The sequence below is a fragment of the Canis lupus genome, chromosome 18 (genome assembly GCF_048164855.1).
Source record: "Canis lupus baileyi chromosome 18, mCanLup2.hap1, whole genome shotgun sequence".
NCBI lineage: Eukaryota > Metazoa > Chordata > Mammalia > Carnivora > Canidae > Canis > Canis lupus.
In genome coordinates, this window is record NC_132855.1 from 22,260,168 (window position 1) to 22,282,349 (window position 22,182).

Here is a 22,182-nt window from a genome sequence, read left to right on the forward strand (position 1 = left end):
CAAAGGTGACCTCCTGACAAGTTGAGCAAAGGAGGCTCATGGGGGCACACCAGGGGTGTACTTGGAAGTCAAACCACACTTGCAAGATAAGGAAAAGCATGATTTGTTATTGTCTGCAAATAAGTGGATCTCTACTACACTGAAAATGAATGTAAAATAGGGATAGTCTCTGCTGCCCAGGCATTCAGCATGCCAATTAGAAAACCAGGGGCAGGGGCAACATGAGGAGGTGCCATGTAGTTTTATGAATGTTCCCCTGTCTCTGGGCAGACACTTGTGGGCCCTAGTGAGGACATAATGGATGGTGAGTGAGCTTCATGCCCTCCTCCGCACAGGAGGTGATGCCCATGAAGCCAAGGGCCAGAAGCGCTTGGAGGATTAGAAAATGGACATTTTCCTTCTGTTCTTAAACCATTCCGTGAACAGCTGGGTACCGAGAAAATGAGCAGGTGATTTCAGATTTACGAAGCTGCATCCTGACCCCCTAGGCAGAGCCTTTGAGAAGAGAAGGTGGGAGGCTGACAGAGATAGGTAGATGTGGGCATCTGAACCCAAAACAGTAGCTCTGATTACATATGGACCCTTGAACCAGCTGCTAGAAAGGGCTGCCATGGTGCCAGGAAACTGTCCCTCTCTCAGCGTGGAGAAGCCAGGTAAGGATCATCATTTATTGAAGATTTCTGTTGAATAGGTTAATTCTTGAATTGAGAATATAATCGAAATTTTCTTCTGGTCATATTTCTATGCTTTGGGTTTACTTCTAAAAACTTCTAAAATTTTCCCGTAGATCCTGTTGTCATTTATTGGTAACAAATTCATCTTCACTGGTGGAAGTATCTCCAACCCATCCCCCACCATTCCCTTCCTATGGCAATGAGAACAAAGATGGGAAGAATCAAAGGCAGGAGATGTGTAAAAATTCTCACATCAAGAAAGCAACATCACGTTAATTTTATAACAATTCTAATACTTGCAAAGGAGTGTAGAACATTAAACTAGCTCAGTGGCATAAGTAGTATTGTTCACAGATATTTGCCTGTGAGGATTATGTTTCTTGCCCATTGATATTAAACTTTGCCATTCATTTGTTTTCCAAAATGAAATGAAGGTCCTGTGTCACTTCCATGCAGAAGCTTAAGGGCCAGTGCATGATCTGTCATTTTCTCTTTTCTCTCTGCTAGCTGATTGTTCTAAACAGAGGCTGCTCCTTCACCTTGGTCCTTGGAATGAAGATAATATGAAGCAAAGCTGGAGCTGATAGGCAAGGGATGTGTAGCATGAATGAGAAATACACTTTTGATATTATAAGCCACTGAGACTTGAGGATCTTTTGTTATAGTAGCAGAACCTGGCCTATACTAATTAATACAAAGTATCCTTAAAGTACTTCAATTTTGTTTTTAAGTGTAATACTTGTATATTAATTTAAAAGATTGGTAAGAACCAGAGCAAAATAATAGCGATTATTTTCTGGGTAGGGGATTATGATTTTTTTCTACTCTGTGTTCTTCTATAATTCCTTAGTCTTCTACAGTCAAAAAAATACTACATTCATTATTAAAGAAAACATACATGTTATGTTCTGTAAAAGGCAAAATATGCCTAGGCTGCAAGTTCCATTGTGAGTTTCACAACATTTTCACAACATTTTTAAATGTCCCTAAGATCTGCATCACTAACTCCAGCTAGCCTCCTGTGTCACTTCTTCCTTGCTTCCCCTCAACCCATAGTCTTGCATTTACTCTCTCAAGCTGGGACTTAACTGTAGTGTCCTGGAGTCCGCATCAGCAGTGTGGTGGTCCACAAAACTAACATTCGCTTAGCACAGAAGAACCTCAATCATTCTTGGGAGCTCTGTGAACATGTCCTTCTTTTGTTTCTCCATCTGATCTCTGACCATCATAATCAGAGGAATTCTTTTCTAAAGCCTGTTCTTTCACCATCAAAATTCAAAAAAGGTATCTATTTGAGGGATTGGGAGTAGAGGAAATACCTCCTTCTTCCAGATTTCTCAGGAAATTAACAGTATATCCAAAAATTAAAACATCTTGGAACCCCTACTTGAAAAAAACAAGAATGAAGCCATGGCCTTCTGACCGTGGTGGGTATTCTGATTCATCCTGATTCCATTTTAAAATCCTTAAAAGTTGTGCTATGTTATTATGTTAAGTTATTAAGTTCCTTCAGGAATCAGGACAAGAAACACTATGCGCTATAACAATCCAAAAACCTTGGTAACTTATCCCCATGAAGGTTTTCTTCTCATTTATGTCAGACTGATGTGGGTTAAGAGGTAGCTCTCCTTAAAACAATGTCCCAAAATCCAGATTCTTTTTGTCTCAAGAGAGGAACATTTTCAACAGCAACACAATGGTTGCCATAAGAAGGGGAAAGAACAAATGATTGATTATTTAGGGATTTTTATGCAATAGATGGAATTGATATCATTTCACATCATTTCAACCCACATTCCAGGAACATTTTCAACAGCAACACAATGGTTGCCATAAGAAGGGGAAAGAACGAATGATTGATTATTTAGGGATTTTTATGCAATAGATGGAATTGATATCATTTCACATCATTTCAACCCACATTCCACTATCTAGAAACCAATCAGATGTACCAACCAAACTGAATAGGAAACCAGAAACTAGAATTTCTCTTAACTGAAAATATAAAACAAAATGAAATAAAATCACTAAGCATATGGCAGACTCCTCCCTTAGTTCTAGCTTCTAGTCACCAAATAGCCATTTAATTCTTTCTCCAATACATACAACTCACACTCACTTCTCCCAAGAGGGGCAATTCAAGTCCTATCCACTCACGGAGTCCAAAGTTGGGGTACTGAACCTCTGAGAGATGTGCAGACTTCTCTATCAGATCTAAACAAGACCACTCTAGACCTAAAAGGCTATGAACTAAAAGGAAAAGCTGCCTGCTTCACCCGCTGGCCCATCACCACCACATACATCCCACAGTGGGTAGTAAACACATTGAGAACAGCACTAATGAACCTTCTCATTTGGAAGAGGAAGAAGGAAAGTCTCATGTCAATCACTGAACTGTAAGGATTCTGAGGTCCCATGGAGCGAATATTCTAAAGGACCCCCAACACTAGAGTGGGCAAAGTGCCTTGACTAGTAGTCTAGGTTCTGCTCTCTGGAATGAAGTCCTCAGCCCACTGTTCTCCAGGGCCTTTGGCCCCACCCGTGAGTGCTCTTCCTGGTTCATTGTTGCCCTTGACCACATCTGAGGATGGCCTCCTGGAAATGAAACAACATTTGGAAGCTGTCTCTTTCCAGCTCCTGGTATCAACTTCCTTGCTACCCACTTACAATACCCCCCAACCATGCCACTTCCCTTAAAGAAATCAATTTCTGAAACTACAAGGCTTCAATCCAGAAAACAGAAACTGCTTTTGACATTCTGAGTAGGATGATGTTTAACACAGGGAATCAGAGGATATGCAGCTATTAGACAGTGAAGAGAAGACTAGTTCAGGAAGGCCACTTTTAGAAAATCCAGAAATATGGTATTGCTGGGAAGCCATCACCAGTGGTCTCCACTTCTACAGCACGAACATAATTGATTCTCAGAAAGACGTGCAATGCAGTTAGAAGTCCTTGCCAATTACCTTAGCTGCCTACAGTGTAGAAGAGAATGATTCTTAGGAAGATTTTCTAAACCAAGCCATGGCCACCAGCAAAATCTCACATCAGCTGTCTGCTCATGCTTATAAGAGGATAATAGCTTCTCCTTTCCTTCTGCCTTCCAAATCTCTGAGGAATGTGCCCTTGGGTGGGATGTAACTGAAACCCCCCCACCCACCCCAGAAGGGGAGTCTGGGAAATACAGTTGCCATGATTTGTCACCCTGCAGTTCAGAGAAGACTGTTTAGGAGTGTGGTGATGATATTTAAAAAATCAGAAATAATATTTTTCACACTGAAGTTCATAGAAATTGTTAGAAGTCGCAGCCATTTACCATTTTCCTTTTCCTGCCCATCTTAGCCTACTCTGTGTATCTTGCTTAGTATGTTCACAGTGCATGTGAGCACAAGACAAATTATTCTGGGACAATACCATGAGAAAAATAGTTTCCTTTAGGGTCTAAAATTGTGTGACTCTGATCCAAGAACATCCAATAAATCTGGCCTTTGATAAACATCATTGCAAAGCAGTAAAATGATACAATGGGGAATGAGCCCAGTGGGGTCCAGTCTAGAGTTCGCTACTAGTATTCCACTTGAAAGAAAGTTATATGCCTTCTCTAGGCCTCATTTTTTTTTCCTCACTTGGGATAAAGGGTTAGACTAGATATTAGACTAAATGCGTCATTTCCAGGCTTTCATGTAGCTATGGAGTCATTCTTCAAAAGAAATCTTACAAGGAGTTATAATAACTAAAATTGGTTAGGTAGGAGTTGCTTCTCTGTAGTAGCATGGAGTTCTCCAAGGCAGCTCCAGATAATTCATCTGGTTTCATGGGGCACAGTTTAAAAACTCCCTGGATGAGACTGCCTGAAAAATGCCCATCAACTTCCAAAGTAGTATGATGTAATCAACATTTCCAAGCCTTGACTCTGTTGGAAGTAATGCCAAATGCTCATCAAAAAATATATATTCAGAAAAACTCTAAGGCTAATTTGTATTTGCACTCAATAAAGAAGGGAGGGGATTAGAAGTCTGTTAAAGTGGAAAAATTTTAACATTTTGAAAGTACAATATTTGTGCCCCCAAACTCAGATTCCAAATGCTTTGAGACTTACTTAAAGATTTTATACATTATTCATATGGTACTCTGATAGCTGGAATAGTGTCACGGAAGAGTAACCATAAGCACTGTAAAAGAAAAATCAACAGGTACCACATAGGGGACAGGGGAGACAGCAATTAGATTTAACCAGAATCTATTGATTTTGTTCATATGGAAATAAAGCTAACATTGTTTCCAAGGGGGGGGGGGAAGGATTCCATAGCATTCACCAGAACTTCTCAGCTATATTAAGTGTAAGACCAGCCATGGTTAGGGTCCATTTGGAGTAATTTAAACTGTAGTAGATGCAAGAAGGGACAAAAATGTATGATTACTAGAGTTTTCTTGACAATTCTTTCTTTTTGCCCATTTTCCAATTGAGTTTCCATGTCTTTATTTTTCACCGTATGACCTTATTATTTGAGACACTCCATAGCCAGATCATGAACTCTGCCACAGAGAGCTCAAGTAGAAGTAGCCTGTTGTGACAACAACAGAGAGCCCAAGGATATCTATAATTTTATTATTGTCTTAGTCTGTTTAAGCTACTACAGCAAAAACACTAATAGGCTAGATGGCTTATAAAAAACAGGAATTTATTTCTCACAGTTCTAAGGCTGGGAAGCCCAAGATCAAGGCTCCAGGAGATTCTGTGTGTAGTGAGAGTCTGTATCCTGGTTCAAGATAGCCATTTTTTTTTTTTTTTTTTTTTTTTTTTTTTTTTGCTGTGTCCTCACATGGAAGAAGTGACAAGGGAGCTCTCTGTGTCTTTTTGTAAGGGTACTGATCCCATGACCTAATCACCTCCCAAAGGCCTCACCTCCAAATACCAGCACATTAAGGATTAGGTTTCAACACTGGGATTTGGTGGGGACAAAGAGAGGAATAAACATTCAGTCTATAGCAGCCGCATCCTGAGAACCATGAATTTGTACTGGCTATGACGTGTCCCCTGAATGTCTGGACTTAGCCCTTCTACTTACCTCTCTGATCTCTCTCAGAGATCACTGTGTGGCCAGAGATCTGCAAAGCACCAGAAGTAGTGTGGCTCTTTTGTTTAATCATAATTCCAAAAGCACCTCTAGATCATCTATTTCTTCAAAAATCAGCTCAAACCCCACATCTTGTTTGATTCTGCCCCTGACCATCAAACCATGATGACCTTATCATCTCTGTGACTTCATTAGGACCTGTTAAGGATTGTTAGTTATAACTCTCTCAGGTTACACCTTTCCTCTCAGCAGAACAAAATGGAGAGCTCACAGACTTTGATATCATAGCATACCAGGGTTTGAATCTAGACTCTGCCCCTCACTATCTAATGACCCTCATGTCATCACGAACCTCAGCTTTCTCATGTGTAAAAGGAATAGGATGATACCTCACAGCGCAGTTGCAAAATGCTCAGAATAATGCTTAGCATGTAGAAGTTACTCAATACTAGTTACCTTCCTCTCCCTCCCCTCTTCCCTGACAAATTCCATGTATTTGTCTGGGAAGATAAATAAATACACTACTCTTAATCTTTTTCCTCCTCCTTTAATATTGAAGATCCCATGGGCCTCCTCTGATAGGATCCTGACTAAACGATCATAGATGTTGTAGAAATCACCTATTATCCAAAGCCTCTGTTTGACTTGGCCTACACTTACAGTGAATTGGTGACCTGACCATTATCAGTGAACAATCTAAATATAGACAAACTACAAGTGACTAGTGCAGGGCTTTTGTTAATGATTACCTACAATATTGCCTCAAATTTCTAAGTCTCTGCCCTATTTCTATTGTGTTGGTGAAATATGAGTTTTTTTAAATCTAAGTAACACCTTGACAAAATTAGAGCATGAATCAGAATTCCCATCAACTAAACTCATTTTCCTCTGGGGAAAGAACCACACTAGTCATCCAGGACCCCAGTGCCCCATGGATGTCTAAAGATGTCTCTAAGCAAACTGTTTTAGTTATCAAATAAGGCTGAAAAAAATCATTTTTTGCCCATGGCCTCCCTCTAAGAAGATTCCTGATCGAACAATCATAGAAGTCACATATCTTTAAAGACCTCTCAGACTTGGTCTACACTTACTCATGGGGCTCTCGGTATTCTTCTTTAATTTAGCTCTACAGAGTTGTTTGTTCCATTGGGTTTTGGTTGCTCCAGAAGAGCTATTAACATATTGTAGACATTGGTGTCTACTGTAACACAATCTGGGAAAAGTTCATCTGGTCAAAACCCCTCATTTTAGAGGTGAGGTCATGAGACCCAGAGATGTTGTCTATCTCATGACAGAAAACCCAAATTTCTAGATCTTTCTCCTTGTCTCCCACAATCTCCTTGGCTGGATGTCGATCTCATCAGACTCTGCTCCTTTCCCTTGCTATCTTTCTGTTGGATTATTCTGTATGTGCGTGCACGCACATGTCACAAAACAGAAAAACGTCCTCTTGAGAAATGTTGGCTCTCAAATGTTGGACAATAATTCATGCATTCGAGCAATAGAAGATGGCGGAAGAGTAGGGTCTCCAAATCACCTGTCTCCACCAAACTACCTAGAAAACCTTCAAATTATCCTGAAAATCTATGAATTCGGCCTGAGATTTAAAGAGAGACCAGCTGGAATGCTACAGTGAGAAGAGTTCGCGCTTCTATCAAGGTAGGAAGACGGGGAAAAAGAAATAAAGGAACAAAGGCCTCCAAGGGGGAGGGGCCCGCGAGGAGCCGGGCTGAGGCCGGGCCGAGTGTCCCCAGGACAGGAGAGCCCCGTCCCGGAGGAGCAGGAGCTGCACCGACCTTCCCGGGGGAAAGGGGCTCGCGGGGAGTTGGAGCAGGACCCAGGAGGGCGGGGATGCCCTCGGGCTCCCGGGGACAGTAACAGCAACTGCGCGCCCAGGAGAGTGCGCCGAGCTCCCTAAGGGCTGCAGCGCGCACGGCGGGACCCGGCGGGACCCGGAGCAGCTGAAGGGGCTCGGGCGGCGGCTCCGCGGAGGGGGCTGCGCGGCCCCGGGAGCAGCTCGGAGGGGCTCGGGCAGAGGAGGAGGCTCCGTGCGGAGGGGGCTGCGCGGTTCCAGGAGCAGCTCGGAGGGGCTCGGGCGGCGGCTCCACGGAGGGGGCTGCGCGGCCCGGGAGCGCGAATCCACCAGCGCAGGCTCCGGAGCACAGGGCGCCGGGACACAGCCCAGGATCCCGCCTCCCCCGGGACAGGCAGAGGCCGGGAGGGCCCAGGACAGCAAGGACGCTCCTGCCCCAGCTGAGCACATCAGCGGCCCCGCCCCGGAGCCTCCAGGCCCTGCAGACGGAGTTCCTGCCGGAGCTGAATCCAGGTTTCCAGAGCTGCCCCGCCACTGGGGCTGTTCCTCCTGCGGCCTCACGGGGTAAACACCCCCCACTGAGCCCTGCACCAGGCAGGGGCACAGCAGCTCCCCCAACTGCTAACACCTGAAAACCAGCACAACAGGCCCCTCCCCCAGAAGACCAGCTGGACGGACAACTTCCAGAGGAAGCCAAGGGACTTAAAGTACACAGAATCAGAAGATACTGCCCCGTGGTTCTTTTTTTGTTTGTTTGTTTTTGTTTTTGTTTTTATTTTGTTTTGCTTTTTGATTTGTTTCCTTCCCCCACCCCCTTTTTTTCTCCTTTCTTTTTCTTTCTCTTTTTCTTCTTTTTTTTTTTCTTTTTTTTTTTTTCTTTTTCTTCCCTTTTTTTTTCTCTTTCTCTTTTCTTTCCTTCTTTCTCTCCTCTCTTTTTCTCTTTTTCCCAATACAACTTGCTTTTGGCCACTCTGCACTGAGCAAAATGACTAGAAGGAAAACCTCACCTCAAAAGAAAGAATCAGAAACAGTCCTCTCTCCCACAGAGTTACAAAATCTGGATTACAATTCAATGTCAGAAAGCCAATTCAGAAGCACTATTATACAGCTACTGGTGGCTCTAGAAAAAAGTATAAAGGACTCAAGAGACTTCATGACTGCAGAATTTAGAGCTAATCAGGCAGAAATTAAAAATCAATTGAATGAGATGCAATCCAAACTAGACGTCCTAACGACGAGGGTTAACGAGGTGGAAGAACGAGTGAGTGACCTAGAAGACAAGTTGATAGCAAAGAGGGAAACTGAGGAAAAAAGAGACAAACAATTAAAAGACCATGAAGATAGATTAAGGGAAATAAACGACAGCCTTAGGAAGAAAAACCTACGTTTAATTGGGGTTCCCGAGGGCGCCGAAAGGGACAGAGGGCCAGAATATGTATTTGAACAAATTCTAGCTGAAAACTTTCCTAATCTGGGAAGGGAAACAGGCATTCAGATCCAGGAAATAGAGAGATCCCCCCCCAAAATCAATAAAAACCGTTCAACACCTCGACATTTAATTGTGAAGCTTGCAAATTCCAAAGATAAGGAGAAGATCCTTAAAGCAGCAAGAGACAAGAAATCCCTGACTTTTATGGGGAGGAGTATTAGGGTAACAGCAGACCTCTCCACAGAGACCTGGCAGGCCAGAAAGGGCTGGCAGGATATATTCAGGGTCCTAAATGAGAAGAACATGCAACCAAGAATACTTTATCCAGCAAGGCTCTCATTCAAAATGGAAGGAGAGATAAAGAGCTTCCAAGACAGGCAGCAACTAAAAGAATATGTGACCTCCAAACCAGCTCTGCAAGAAATTTTAAGGGGGACTCTTAAAATTCCCCTTTAAGAAGAAGTTCAGTGGAACAGTCCACAAAAACAAAGACTGAATAGATATCATGATGACACTAAACTCATATCTCTCAATAGTAACTCTGAATGTGAACGGGCTTAATGACCCCATCAAAAGGCGCAGGGTTTCAGACTGGATAAAAAAGCAGGACCCATCTATTTGCTGTCTACAAGAGACTCATTTTAGACAGAAGGACACCTACAGCCTGAAAATAAAAGGTTGGAGAACCATTTACCATTCGAATGGTCCTCAAAAGAAAGCAGGGGTAGCCATCCTTATATCAGATAAACTAAAATTTACCCCAAAGACTGTAGTGAGAGATGAAGAGGGACACTATATCATACTTAAAGGATCTATTCAACAAGAGGACTTAACAATCCTCAATATATATGCTCCGAATGTGGGAGCTGCCAAATATATAAATCAATTATTAACCAAAGTGAAGAAATACTTAGATAATAATACACTTATACTTGGTGACTTCAATCTAGCTCTTTCTATACTCGATAGGTCTTCTAAGCAAAACATCTCCAAAGAAACGAGAGCTTTAAATGATACACTGGACCAGATGGATTTCACAGATATCTACAGAACTTTACATCCAAACTCAACTGAATACACATTCTTCTCAAGCGCACATGGAACTTTCTCCAGAATAGACCACATATTGGGTCACAAATCGGGTCTGAACCGATACCAAAAGATTGGGATTGTCCCCTGCATATTCTCGGACCATAATGCCTTGAAATTAGAACTAAATCACAACAAGAAGTTTGGAAGGACCTCAAACACATGGAGGTTAAGGACCATCCTGCTAAAAGATAAAAGGGTCAACCAGGAAATTAAGGAAGAATTAAAAAGATTCATGGAAACTAATGAGAATGAAGATACAACCGTTCAAAATCTTTGGGATGCAGCAAAAGCAGTCCTAAGGGGGAAATACATCGCAATACAAGCATCCATTCAAAAACTGGAAAGAACTCAAATACAAAAGCTAACCTTACACATAAAGGAGCTAGAGAAAAAACAGCAAATAGATCCTACACCCAAGAGAAGAAGGGAGTTAATAAAGATTCGAGCAGAACTTAACGAAATCGAGACCAGAAGAACTGTGGAACAGATCAACAGAACCAGGAGTTGGTTCTTTGAAAGAATTAATAAGATAGATAAACCATTAGCCAGCCTTATTAAAAAGAAGAGAGAGAAGACTCAAATTAATAAAATCATGAATGAGAAAGGAGAGATCACTACCAACACCAAGGAAATACAAACGATTTTAAAAACATATTATGAACAGCTATACGCCAATAAATTAGGCAATCTAGAAGAAATGGACGCATTCCTGGAAAGCCACAAACTACCAAAACTGGAACAGGAAGAAATAGAAAACCTGAACAGGCCAATAACCAGGGAGGAAATTGAAGCAGTCATCAAAAACCTCCCAAGACACAAGAGTCCAGGGCCAGATGGCTTCCCAGGAGAATTTTATCAAACGTTTAAAGAAGAAATCATACCTATTCTCCTAAAGCTGTTTGGAAAGATAGAAAGAGATGGAGTACTTCCAAATTCGTTCTATGAAGCCAGCATCACCTTAATTCCAAAGCCAGACAAAGACCCCGCCAAAAAGGAGAATTACAGACCAATATCCCTGATGAACATGGATGCAAAAATTCTCAACAAGATACTGGCCAATAGGATCCAACAGTACATTAAGAAAATTATTCACCATGACCAAGTAGGATTTATCCCTGGGACACAAGGCTGGTTCAACACCCGTAAAACAATCAATGTGATTCATCATATCAGCAAGAGAAAAACCAAGAACCATATGATCCTCTCATTGGATGCAGAGAAAGCATTTGACAAAATACAGCATCCATTCCTGATTAAAACTCTTCAGAGTGTAGGGATAGAGGGAACATTCCTCGACATCTTAAAAGCCATCTATGAAAAGCCCACAGCAAATATCATTCTCAATGGGGAAGCACTGGGAGCCTTTCCCCTAAGATCAGGAACAAGACAGGGATGTCCACTCTCACCACTGCTATTCAACATAGTACTGGAAGTCCTAGCCTCAGCAATCAGACAACAAAAAGACATTAAAGGCATTCAAATTGGCAAAGAAGAAGTCAAACTCTCTCTCTTCGCCGATGACATGATACTCTACATAGAAAACCCAAAAGTCTCCACCCCAAGATTGCTAGAACTCATACAGCAATTCGGTAGCGTGGCAGGATACAAAATCAATGCCCAGAAGTCAGTGGCATTTCTATACACTAACAATGAGACTGAAGAAAGAGAAATTAAGGAGTCAATCCCATTTACAATTGCACCCAAAAGCATAAGATACCTAGGAATAAACCTCACCAAAGATGTAAAGGATCTATACCCTCAAAACTATAGAACACTTCTGAAAGAAATTGAGGAAGACACAAAGAGATGGAAAAATATTCCATGCTCATGGATTGGCAGAATTAATATTGTGAAAATGTCAATGTTACCCAGGGCAATATACACGTTTAAGGCAATCCCTATCAAAATACCATGGACTTTCTTCAGAGAGTTAGAACAAATTATTTTAAGATTTGTGTGGAATCAGAAAAGACCCCGAATAGCCAGGGGAATTTTAAAAAAGAAAACCATATCTGGGGGCATCACAATGCCAGATTTCAGGTTGTACTACAAAGCTGTGGTCATCAAGACAGTGTGGTACTGGCACAAAAACAGACACATAGATCAGTGGAACAGAATAGAGAATCCAGAAGTGGACCCTGAACTTTATGGGCAACTAATATTCGATAAAGGAGGAAAGACTATCCATTGGAAGAAAGACAGTCTCTTCAATAAATGGTGCTGGGAAAATTGGACATCCACATGCAGAAGAATGAAACTAGACCACTCTCTTTCACCATACACAAAGATAAACTCAAAATGGATGAAAGATCTAAATGTGAGACAAGATTCCATCAAAATCCTAGAGAAGAACACAGGCAACACCCTTTTTGAACTCGGCCATAGTAACTTCTTGCAAGATACATCCACAAAGGCAAAAGAAACAAAAGCAAAAATGAACTATTGGGACTTCATCAAGATAAGAAGCTTTTGCACAGCAAAGGATACAGTCAACAAAACTCAAAGACAACCTACAGAATGGGAGAAGATATTTGCAAATGACATATCAGATAAAGGGCTAGTTTCCAAGATCTATAAAGAACTTATTAAACTCAACACCAAAGAAACAAACAATCCAATCATGAAATGGGCAAAAGACATGAACAGAAATCTCACAGAGGAAGACATAGACATGGCCAACATGCATATGAGAAAATGCTCTGCATCACTTGCCATCAGGGAAATACAAATCAAAACTACAATGAGATACCACCTCACACCAGTGAGAATGGGGAAAATTAACAAGGCAGGAAACAACAAATGTTGGAGAGGATGCGGAGAAAAGGGAACCCTCCTACACTGTTGGTGGGAATGTGAACTGGTGCAGCCACTCTGGAAAACTGTGTGGAGGTTCCTCAAACAGTTAAAAATAGACCTGCCCTACGACCCAGCAATTGCACTGTTGGGGATTTACCCCAAAGATACAAATGCAATGAAACGCCGGGACACCTGCACCCCGATGTTTCTAGCAGCAATGGCCACTATAGCCAAACTGTGGAAGGAGCCTCGGTGTCCAACGAAAGATGAATGGATAAAGAAGATGTGGTTTATGTATACAATGGAATATTACTCAGCTATTAGAAATGACAAATACCCACCATTTGCTTCAACGTGGATGGAACTGGAGGGTATTATGCTGAGTGAAGTAAGTCAGTCGGAGAAGGACAAACATTATATGTTCTCATTCATTTGGGGAATATAAATAATAGTGAAAGGGAAAATAAGGGAAGGGAGAAGAAATGTGTGGGAAATATCAGAAAGGGAGACAGAACGTAAAGACTCCTAACTCTGGGAAACGAACTAGGGGTGGTAGAAGGGGAGGAGGGCGGGGGGTGGGAGTGAATGGGTGACGGGCACTGGGTGTTATTCTGTATGTTAGTAAATTGAACACCAATAAAAAAAAAAAAAAAAAAACAAAAACAAAAACAAAAAAAAAAAAAAAATAATAATTCATGCATTCATTCCCCAGAACGAGAAACAGATGATAACGGGAGGGGTGCTGTGATGGCAGTTTGATCAGTGGACAGGATGCCTGACTCCACTCAGGAGCCGGGTTGTGATGATTCACTCACTCACTACTCATTTGTTCCCCAAAAGTTTCCTGGGCCCCAAACTGTGCTAGCTGCTGTGGATACAAAAATCCAGTAGGACGCAGCCAGGGCCTTCAAGCCGCTTACAGTCTAGTGTGAGATGCAGGTCTGCAACAGCCAAGTGTAAGCAAGTGATGAAGCTTCTATGAGAGAAGCTAGTTTCTACCCGAAACCTAGGAAATCAGGGAATGGGGTTTCAGGCAATAAAATCTTGAGCGCTCCTAAGAGTTGCATATTGACTTGGTTCCCTAAAGCTTTTGGGAGATCTCTTGGGAGCGGGAAGCGCAGCGCGTGTCAATTGCTCAAATCAATCAGAGGGCAGCACAGATAACACACAACGGGGACCAAGAAGAAGCCAATGCTCTGCTGTCGCATGTGTCATAGGACTCCCCCCCACCCCACCCCGCTGCCCGCAGCAGCAGCTTGCCTTGCTAATTGTGTTTTCTTAAAGCAAATGCTAACACTGGTTTATATCCCTCGAGCACACACCAGCTGGATAGTAGGAGGAAGCCGGTTCAGCATTAAAAATTGACCGCCCATAATTTACGGGGCCGACAAGCCACAGGCAGGTAAGAGGGACCGTGTCTTGCGTAACTGGCACCCCGCGAGGTACCGCGGCCAAGGGGGGTGCTGGTCCCCTTACCAGTCTTCCCGACCCTTGGCAGGCACCTATCAGTCAACAGGCTCATGGGCAATGTCGGGAACGTTGATGAGACCTATGTGAATTTAGACAGCTCGGAATGCGGTTGTTAGATCGTTTTCAAGTGAATAAAACCTGAAATGTGCTTTTCACTTTGCAAATCATCTCACCAGCTACTGTCCACTGCGAAGTACTCTCCCAAGCCCTGAAGGCAACGGGCCTATAAAGGATGTTGCATGGCATAACTGAATCAAATTAAACGGCTGTTTACTTGTGCCTTGGAAGCTCTGACAAATAAAATGGAAGATGCCGTTGCCGTTTTCATCGACTAAAACAAATCTTTACAGGGGAGAAAAAGAAGAGAAAGAAACTAAAATGTCAGTTGCTGACACTGTCATTCCCTGCCAGTCAGTAAATAAACATAACATCTATTAGTTGTCATGGAAACATTCCGCCCGATGCCGAGCATCAAAGCTCAACAATAAAGAAACCCTGATATTTGTGGCTGGGCACAAACAACTCTTTTGGCATTTCTCATGAGCTCACTAGCGTTAAGAGCTAACATTTTCCCTGTTTGTTTTCTTTCTCAGGCATGAATGCATTTGCTTTGGAAAAAGACACATGTATCTTAGAAACCTATCAAAAATATGTGAATCCAGCTACCTTGCCAATCTCAGCTTTCCACACTCCCCCTGGCCCACCTCTCTTTTAACCTTTGCCTGAGAAGAATTTAAATGGCATATTTAGTCACTACATATTGTGCTTCCTGTACCCGATGCTGCACAAAAGGGATTGATTTAAATCATTTACAGTAACCGTGTGGAGGAGGAGGGTCCGGTTTTCTGCACCAAATGCTCTTGGATCCTTAATGAGCAGCCAAAATTACAGACAACAAATGAATACACTTGTATTTGTCTCTTCTTGGGTAAAGAATTATTCTTTAGTGAAAACTTATTGCATATTTACAGCATTCAACAAAAATGCAGCTCAGATATGTGAGCAGAGATAAAGGATGCTTAACCCTCCATCTCCCAGGAAACGAGTCTCTGGCTTTAAAAAGTCAGAGAATGTTCCTATTATAATTTTTTTTTAATCATGGAATTTATAACACCTCACAAAGCAGGAATGGACCAAGTCTAAAGGTTACAGCTGAGAGCCACTAAAGCTTTAGGAGCAACCATTGTTAATAATAATCAGCTGAAAGCAGAACACAGCTCACCCTTCAGAGCTTCACTCAAACATTTAGCATTTCTAAAGCTCTAGAGCCTTTGACAAGGTAGGCATAAATCAGGGGGGGATTTAAATTCCTGATTTTCTGGCATTTTCAAGCTATAAATCCCACACGTTCCTAAAACCACATCATCCCATAATCAGAGCTGAGGCCCAGAGTGAGGTCTGACTGCAACTCAAGTCAAATTGGAATAAGGGGCTCCTGCTTCGGCTCTGGGCCTTAAAACAATTCTCGCTGAAGGACAGTTAAAGATTTTTTTTTTAAGCCTTCTGAAGTGAAGCCAAGAGGGGATTACATTTATCCCAACACTCTACCAGACCTTTCTCATCTTTGAATATAGCCACCTCTGGATTTTTCTAGAAGATCCTTTTAATCCATGTCTACATACTCCAAATGGTTTGCATAGTCAGAGGTAAGGGAACAATTGAAAAGGGCCTGTAATTGAATGAAGTCAATTCATAGTTTCTCAAAGTGGGCTCAAGGACCACTGGCATTGGAAATTCAGAATCACCTGTGATGTTGAGATTCAGATTTTCCAGCCCAACTGAGACATACATACTAAGTCAGAGCTCCCAGGGGACAGAGGACTTAATCAATTTAGCAAATGTCACCAGCTGATCCTTTTTGTCTGGAAAACTGTGCATTAAACCTTAATCTGGAAAAGCAGAGCGCAGAAATCTGCATTTTTAACCAGAGGGCCAGGCCCAAGTATAGATCTGTGAATGCTTGCTGTGTTAAATTGAATGTACCCATTACCTGTTATATTCATTTCTCCAGAGAAAAAGTCATGGTCCACACTTCCATTTTCTTTTTTCTTTTCTTTTTTTTTTTTTAATATTTTTCAGAAAAGCTCTTCCCTCATGTGACAGTGTTGTCTCTCCCTGCCTGGGAGCCTTTGCCCCAGGATCTCTGTTCACCCTGGTGGCAGCTAACATCACAGCAGGAGCACAGGGATGGGACCCAGAAGACCTCTGGGGCCTTGATTAACTCCTGCTGCTCTGAGCACCAGTCTCCTCATAACTTGAGCTTGTCAAACTCCAATTTTCCTGGCTCATGGTCTAGCTTCTCTAACACTGGCTAGTAAGGAAGTAAGGAAGCAGAAGAGGGAGAAAGGGGAAAGTCTGTATAGTATTCTTGGCCAGTTAACACTTTTTTTTTTTTTTTTAATAGTTGGGGAAAATGGAACCAGGGCTTCCAACTCTAGTAGTGCCTTGTCTCCCTTAAGGTAAAGTTCCCTGCTCTTTAAAACATGGGAGTCATTACCATGAAAACCCCTGTGTGGGCTCACTATAGGCAATGTGATTCCAGAAGAGCCTTTGGTATGAGAAAGGTAAGGACAGGTCCCAAGTGTACTAAGAATAATTGAACTGTTGATGGACTGACTTTTTTTAACCACTTCTTTCTCTTGAAAGGACCAGGGCAAATATATTTGTATGGTTTCTTGCCTTTTTGTCCATTTTGAAGAGACTACAGAAAGGAGGTAATCAAAGGGCTTAACAACACATTATGTTTTCACTCAATAGTTATAAATCTATCCCATAAAACTAGAAATAGAGGAAGTAGAGAGCTGGGGGCAGGGGAAGTATGCATCACTGGAGCAAAGGAGAGGAAGAAAATAGTTGACCCGCGTTGTAGGTATGTGGCGGGTATGTCAACAGCAACACCAGCCCAGGAGGATCCATCTCAAAGCCCCCAATTCCTCTTCAGCTTTGCTTGCCTTAGGACCTGCCTTTCGATGCCTCTAGCATGCAGGCCTCTATAGATTCCCCAAGATTCGTCTCTAGCCTGCCAAGGTATGGGGATACTCTGTTTCCTCTCAGTGCTGGGAAGGCAGTGTTTGACTTTTCCAAAGGGAGTTTTCCTAGCAAACTAAGGAAAAAAACAAAATCAATTTTCTATAAACACATAGAAGCATGATAAATCCATAATTCTAGATCTGCTCAGCTAACGTTAACTTACTTTCAACCAGGTTTGGTTTCCCTGGCACATATCCTGGAGAACCAGCTCCAGGATCTTCTCTTCATCCTCTTCTGGCTGAACTGGGTGCTAAACAAACATCCTCCAACTCTTAGCCAGAATTCAACTTGGATTTGTCTCACTTTTAGGCCTGGCAGGAATCCTAATGCTTTCCTGAACATCATTCCCCATGCCTTCTTGGAGGGAATTGTGAATGGAAGAGGGCTTTTGAGATAAGTAGTCAGGGTCCAAGTTCCCAGCTGTCAGTGGCAGGCTGTGTGACCTTACATGAGCTGTTTGGCATGTCTCACTTTACCATTTCCTCCTGTTAAAATGAGGTAACAATGCTGACCCCATGAATTGCTGACACATGAAATGCAAAAACATAGGACATCCTTTTCCCTTAAATCATATGGTACAAGTCCCCAGATCCGCCTATCCTCATGGTTCCTCAGCATGTATCTCCTCCATATTCTCCCTTCTGGGTATCCAGCCCTGATCCATGACTTTAGCACAGAGGAGGTATCCAGGGTGAAGGGAAGAGAGAACAGAGCAGAGTCAGGATGCCTTGCTAGGAAGCAGTAAGTCCAAATCAGGGGAAATGAGGACACAAACTGAAGGACAACACTGAAAATGGAGGATGAACATGAACAATTTAATGAAGGCAGGATCTCACTGGATGTGCATGATGAAAGCAGAAGAGTAGATCAGGCATGGCAGGGAGGGAAGAGCACTGCACTTAGAACCAGGAGACCTGGTTTCAAGGTCTTCATTCTACCATTTACCAGTTTCATAAACCCTGTGAAGCCATTCATCTCTGAGTCTCATTTTCATCTTTTGTAAAACAAAGCTGAAAATAGCTACAGATTCAATAGAAACTGCATAAAATGCCTGAAACATGATGGAATGGAACCATCATTCCATAATGGTCATTTTTAATCTTCTTATGACCTTGAAGTCACTTAGCTCTCCTGTGCCTCAGTTTCTCCATTTGTAAAGGGTGGACCTAAGTGAACCCTATAGGCCCTTACAACTGTAACATGTTTGCATCTATCAAGAAATGATGAGTTTGGTTTGTACATGTCAGACGCAGGCTGGTATTCCCATGGAAAGTTTCCTGGTCTACTGGCTAACCCAGATCAAGACTCTAGAGAAGTAGTTCTTAAAGGGTCACTCCAGCCCCTAGGGGGTATTGAAAAAATTTCTAGGCATTTATGGTTGTCACAATGATGGCAAGGCACTACTGACATTAGAGGACAGGAACCAGAGATACCATGATGTGTACAATGCGTACAGTACAAACACAATAGTGAATTGTCCTGTGTGACTTTCACATGTTTTCCTGGATATCCATGTAGGACAATAGTTCTCAGAGTACAGTCTGGGGACCCCAGGAGATCCCCTAGACCATTATAGGGATAATCAAGGTCTAAACCATTTTCATAGTCATACATCATATTATTTGCCTGTTTTTCTGAGTTGACATGTGCAATGATGAGACAAAAAGGAATGATGGATAAAAATGTTGGTGTCTTGCACACATCAAGGCAATAGCATCAACCTGTATTGCACTAATGATCACTGCATTCTTTATCACCATGCACTTGCAGTTAAACAAACAAAAACAATAACACCCTCTATTTTCACTTTAGAATGTTCTTGAAGCAATAAAATTGATCAACTTCATTAAATCTCAATTCTTGAGTATATACCTTTTAACTACTTTGACAAAATGCTACATATCAAAATACAATTTGAGTTGCCGTGTCTTTCATGGAATGTCAGTTTTACTTGAAAAAACAACAGGCAGACAAATTATGATTATTCGGATAAGTATCTTGCAGACCATTTTCTCAAAAATAAACAATTTTTTCATTTTCAAGGAAACAACTAAAAAGTACAGTTGTTATCTGTGATAACAGATAACAGTTGAGCATTCAAGCAAGAATTAGAATTGTGGGAAATTTGCACCTGCCACCATGAGCTTGCTAACTTTTCAAACTTAAAGCCCTTCCTGATGAGATTGGTGGCAATATTAATGAATGTGATTTTTTGATTTTGTATGATAAAATGTGTCAACATTTGGATATCTGTGTAACTCGGTGAACCAATACTTTACAAATGATCAATGTACAATGTTACAAAATCAAAAAAATTCATTCAAAATGCAAGATAGATCAATGGGGTTTAATATAACAGAGTTTAAAAGAATCATTGATAGGATTTCAGGTCTCATTTTGAATAGCCCTTAAGAAACCATCATTTGGGAGTACTTGGGTGGCTCAGTTGGTTATGCATCTGCCTTTGATTCAGGCCAGGATCCCAGGGTCCTAAGACCTAGCCTGAGTCCGCTCCCAGCTCAGCAGGGACTCAGCTTCTCCCTCTCCCTCTGCCTCTCCTTCTGTTCTTGCTTTCTCTCCCTTGCTTGCTCACTCTCTCAGATAATAAATCTTATTTTAAAAAAAAGAAACCACAGCTTGCTAAATAAATAAAAGAAACTATAGCTTGTTGAGCTTTGTGTCTTATCAAAGAAAAATATCCACAAATACCTGAAAAGTCTACTACCAAACTTCTGCCTTTTCCAACTACATATCTGAATAAGGCTTGGTTTTCTTCAAAAACTTCAAGCAAAATATCATATTGTAATAGATTGAATACAGAAGCAGATAAGGGAGTCTAGCTGTGTTTGATAAGCCAGATATTACAGAGATTTGCAAAATTGTCAAACACACCATTCTTCACACCAAATTGTCTTTTGTCTGGGGAGATATAGTTACTTCTAATAAAATGTTATTTATCTTAACATGTAATTGTCTTATTGCTATTTTAGAATAAATAATAAATACTGTTAAAATTTATGTTTTAATTTCTAATAGAGTAAATATCAATAGATATAACCCACATGAGCAAATGCTCCTGGGGTCCTCAATAATGATTAAGAATGTAAAGAGATTCTGAGACCAAAAAGTTTGAGAACCACTGACATAGGACAAAATTCAATTATCTAAGCCTAGAATCTAATTCTGTTTTATATATAAATTAAAAGTACTTTTATATCTCCTAATGTACACCAACTTCCTGGCATGCAGCTGTCATGTGAATCAGTGGTAGACTGTACATTGCTTGGCTTAAAACTTGACCAAGATCTATGGACCATTTCATAAAGTCATACCACCAATGGCAACACTAGTCATGATATTAGAGTTGCTGATAATAGTACACCCATATATTCTGGCTTCGTAATTGTGTCATCCCTGATTTTTTGGTAAGGCACAGACTTCTGGCACTTTATTTTGTCTTCTGGTATAATTTCATGCAAGGATTTGCATGCAGAAATACATACTGTATTATTAATTTTCCTTTACTTTTTATACTAGAGTTATGTATTTTAAAATTATGTATATAGGTAATTTATGTTATTTGTGAATTTCATAATAATAAAAAGGACATTATAAAATATTTGTTATGAAAGGGGCATTGGGGGGCACCTGGGTGGCTCAGTGGTTGAGCATCTGCCTTTGGCTCAAGTCATGATCCCAGGGTCCTGGGATCGAGTTCTGCATCAGGTTCCCCATGAGAAGCCTGCTTCTCTCTCTCCCTATGTCTCTGTCTCTGTCTGTGTCTCTCATGAATAAATAAATAAAATATTTTTAAAAGGGGGGGGGAAGGTATTGGGTCTGATATGGTTAAGAATCACTGCTCTAGGAGGTAGAGGCTGATATGAGAAATTTGAGAATTATCTACACAGAGGTAATAGCTGAAGCCACAGGAAAGAGTCATCTTATGAGAGGTCTCATTCAGAGTGTCAAGCCTTTTAAAAGTGATGGAGGAATAACCACTGGGTAGAGGATGTCCCAAAAGAATGCTGCTTGTGAAAGTTGGCTCAGAGTTCCCCAGCAACATGCTACCTCATTGTCAATCTCTTGACTCTAATTTCCCATTTGCCTACCAACTCTCATTCATATGCTTTTCCTCCTTGGACTTACCTTGTCTCCTTACTTGAATCAATAGATGTCAGACCCTACCTCTAAACCCGTTCTATGAGCCACACCTTGGACAATTGACCTGAGCTCACCTCACCCTGGGATAGCTACTGTTGCTGGACTTTAACCCCAGAAAACTACCACAGAAAGGACAGTGATGAAACGGGCAAGTATAAAAAAAGGAAATGTGAAAAAATGAAATTCTTTGATAAGATGAGAGGTTAAGTTCTTGCTACAAAGAGCCTCTCAGTCTCAGCTATGCCTGTTCTCTCTCTCCCGTGAATTCTGAAATTCATTCAATTTCACATTTTTATAAAATGGCAAAATGTCTCAGTCTCTTAGCTCATGATTAAAACCCAGTTGTTTATTTATAGGGCCATTTGTTGCTGAAACCTCTCCTTAAAAAAAAATAATAATTGCTTCTTAAGATGGTTTTCCTCTATCTGCCAGAAGATGTCATTTTGGGATGAGGCCATTCAAACTTGCTCAAATCTGAGCGATAACTCAGCTAAAATGAGGTCAATGTAAATGACTACCCACAACGGGGGGAAAAATCTGTTAAATTAAATCCAGAGTAAGTACCAACATATCATGTGGTGAGAGTTACATGTGTCAAATGAAGGAGTGTTATGAGGATTAATGAGTCCGTTATTAAAA

General features: G+C 41.4%; 1 long non-coding RNA gene across 3 annotated transcripts in view; it reads left to right on the plus strand.

Annotated features, from left to right (window-relative positions):
* Positions 1–321: 321 nt before the first annotated feature.
* The window catches only part of LOC140609479 (uncharacterized), a 35,767-nt gene continuing 13,906 nt past the window's right edge, over positions 322–22,182 (plus strand). For all 3 annotated transcript variants that reach the window (XR_012011304.1, XR_012011303.1, XR_012011305.1), the window contains exon 1: positions 322–653. This is a non-coding gene — a long non-coding RNA (uncharacterized lncRNA). The remainder of the gene's footprint in view (positions 654–22,182) is intronic.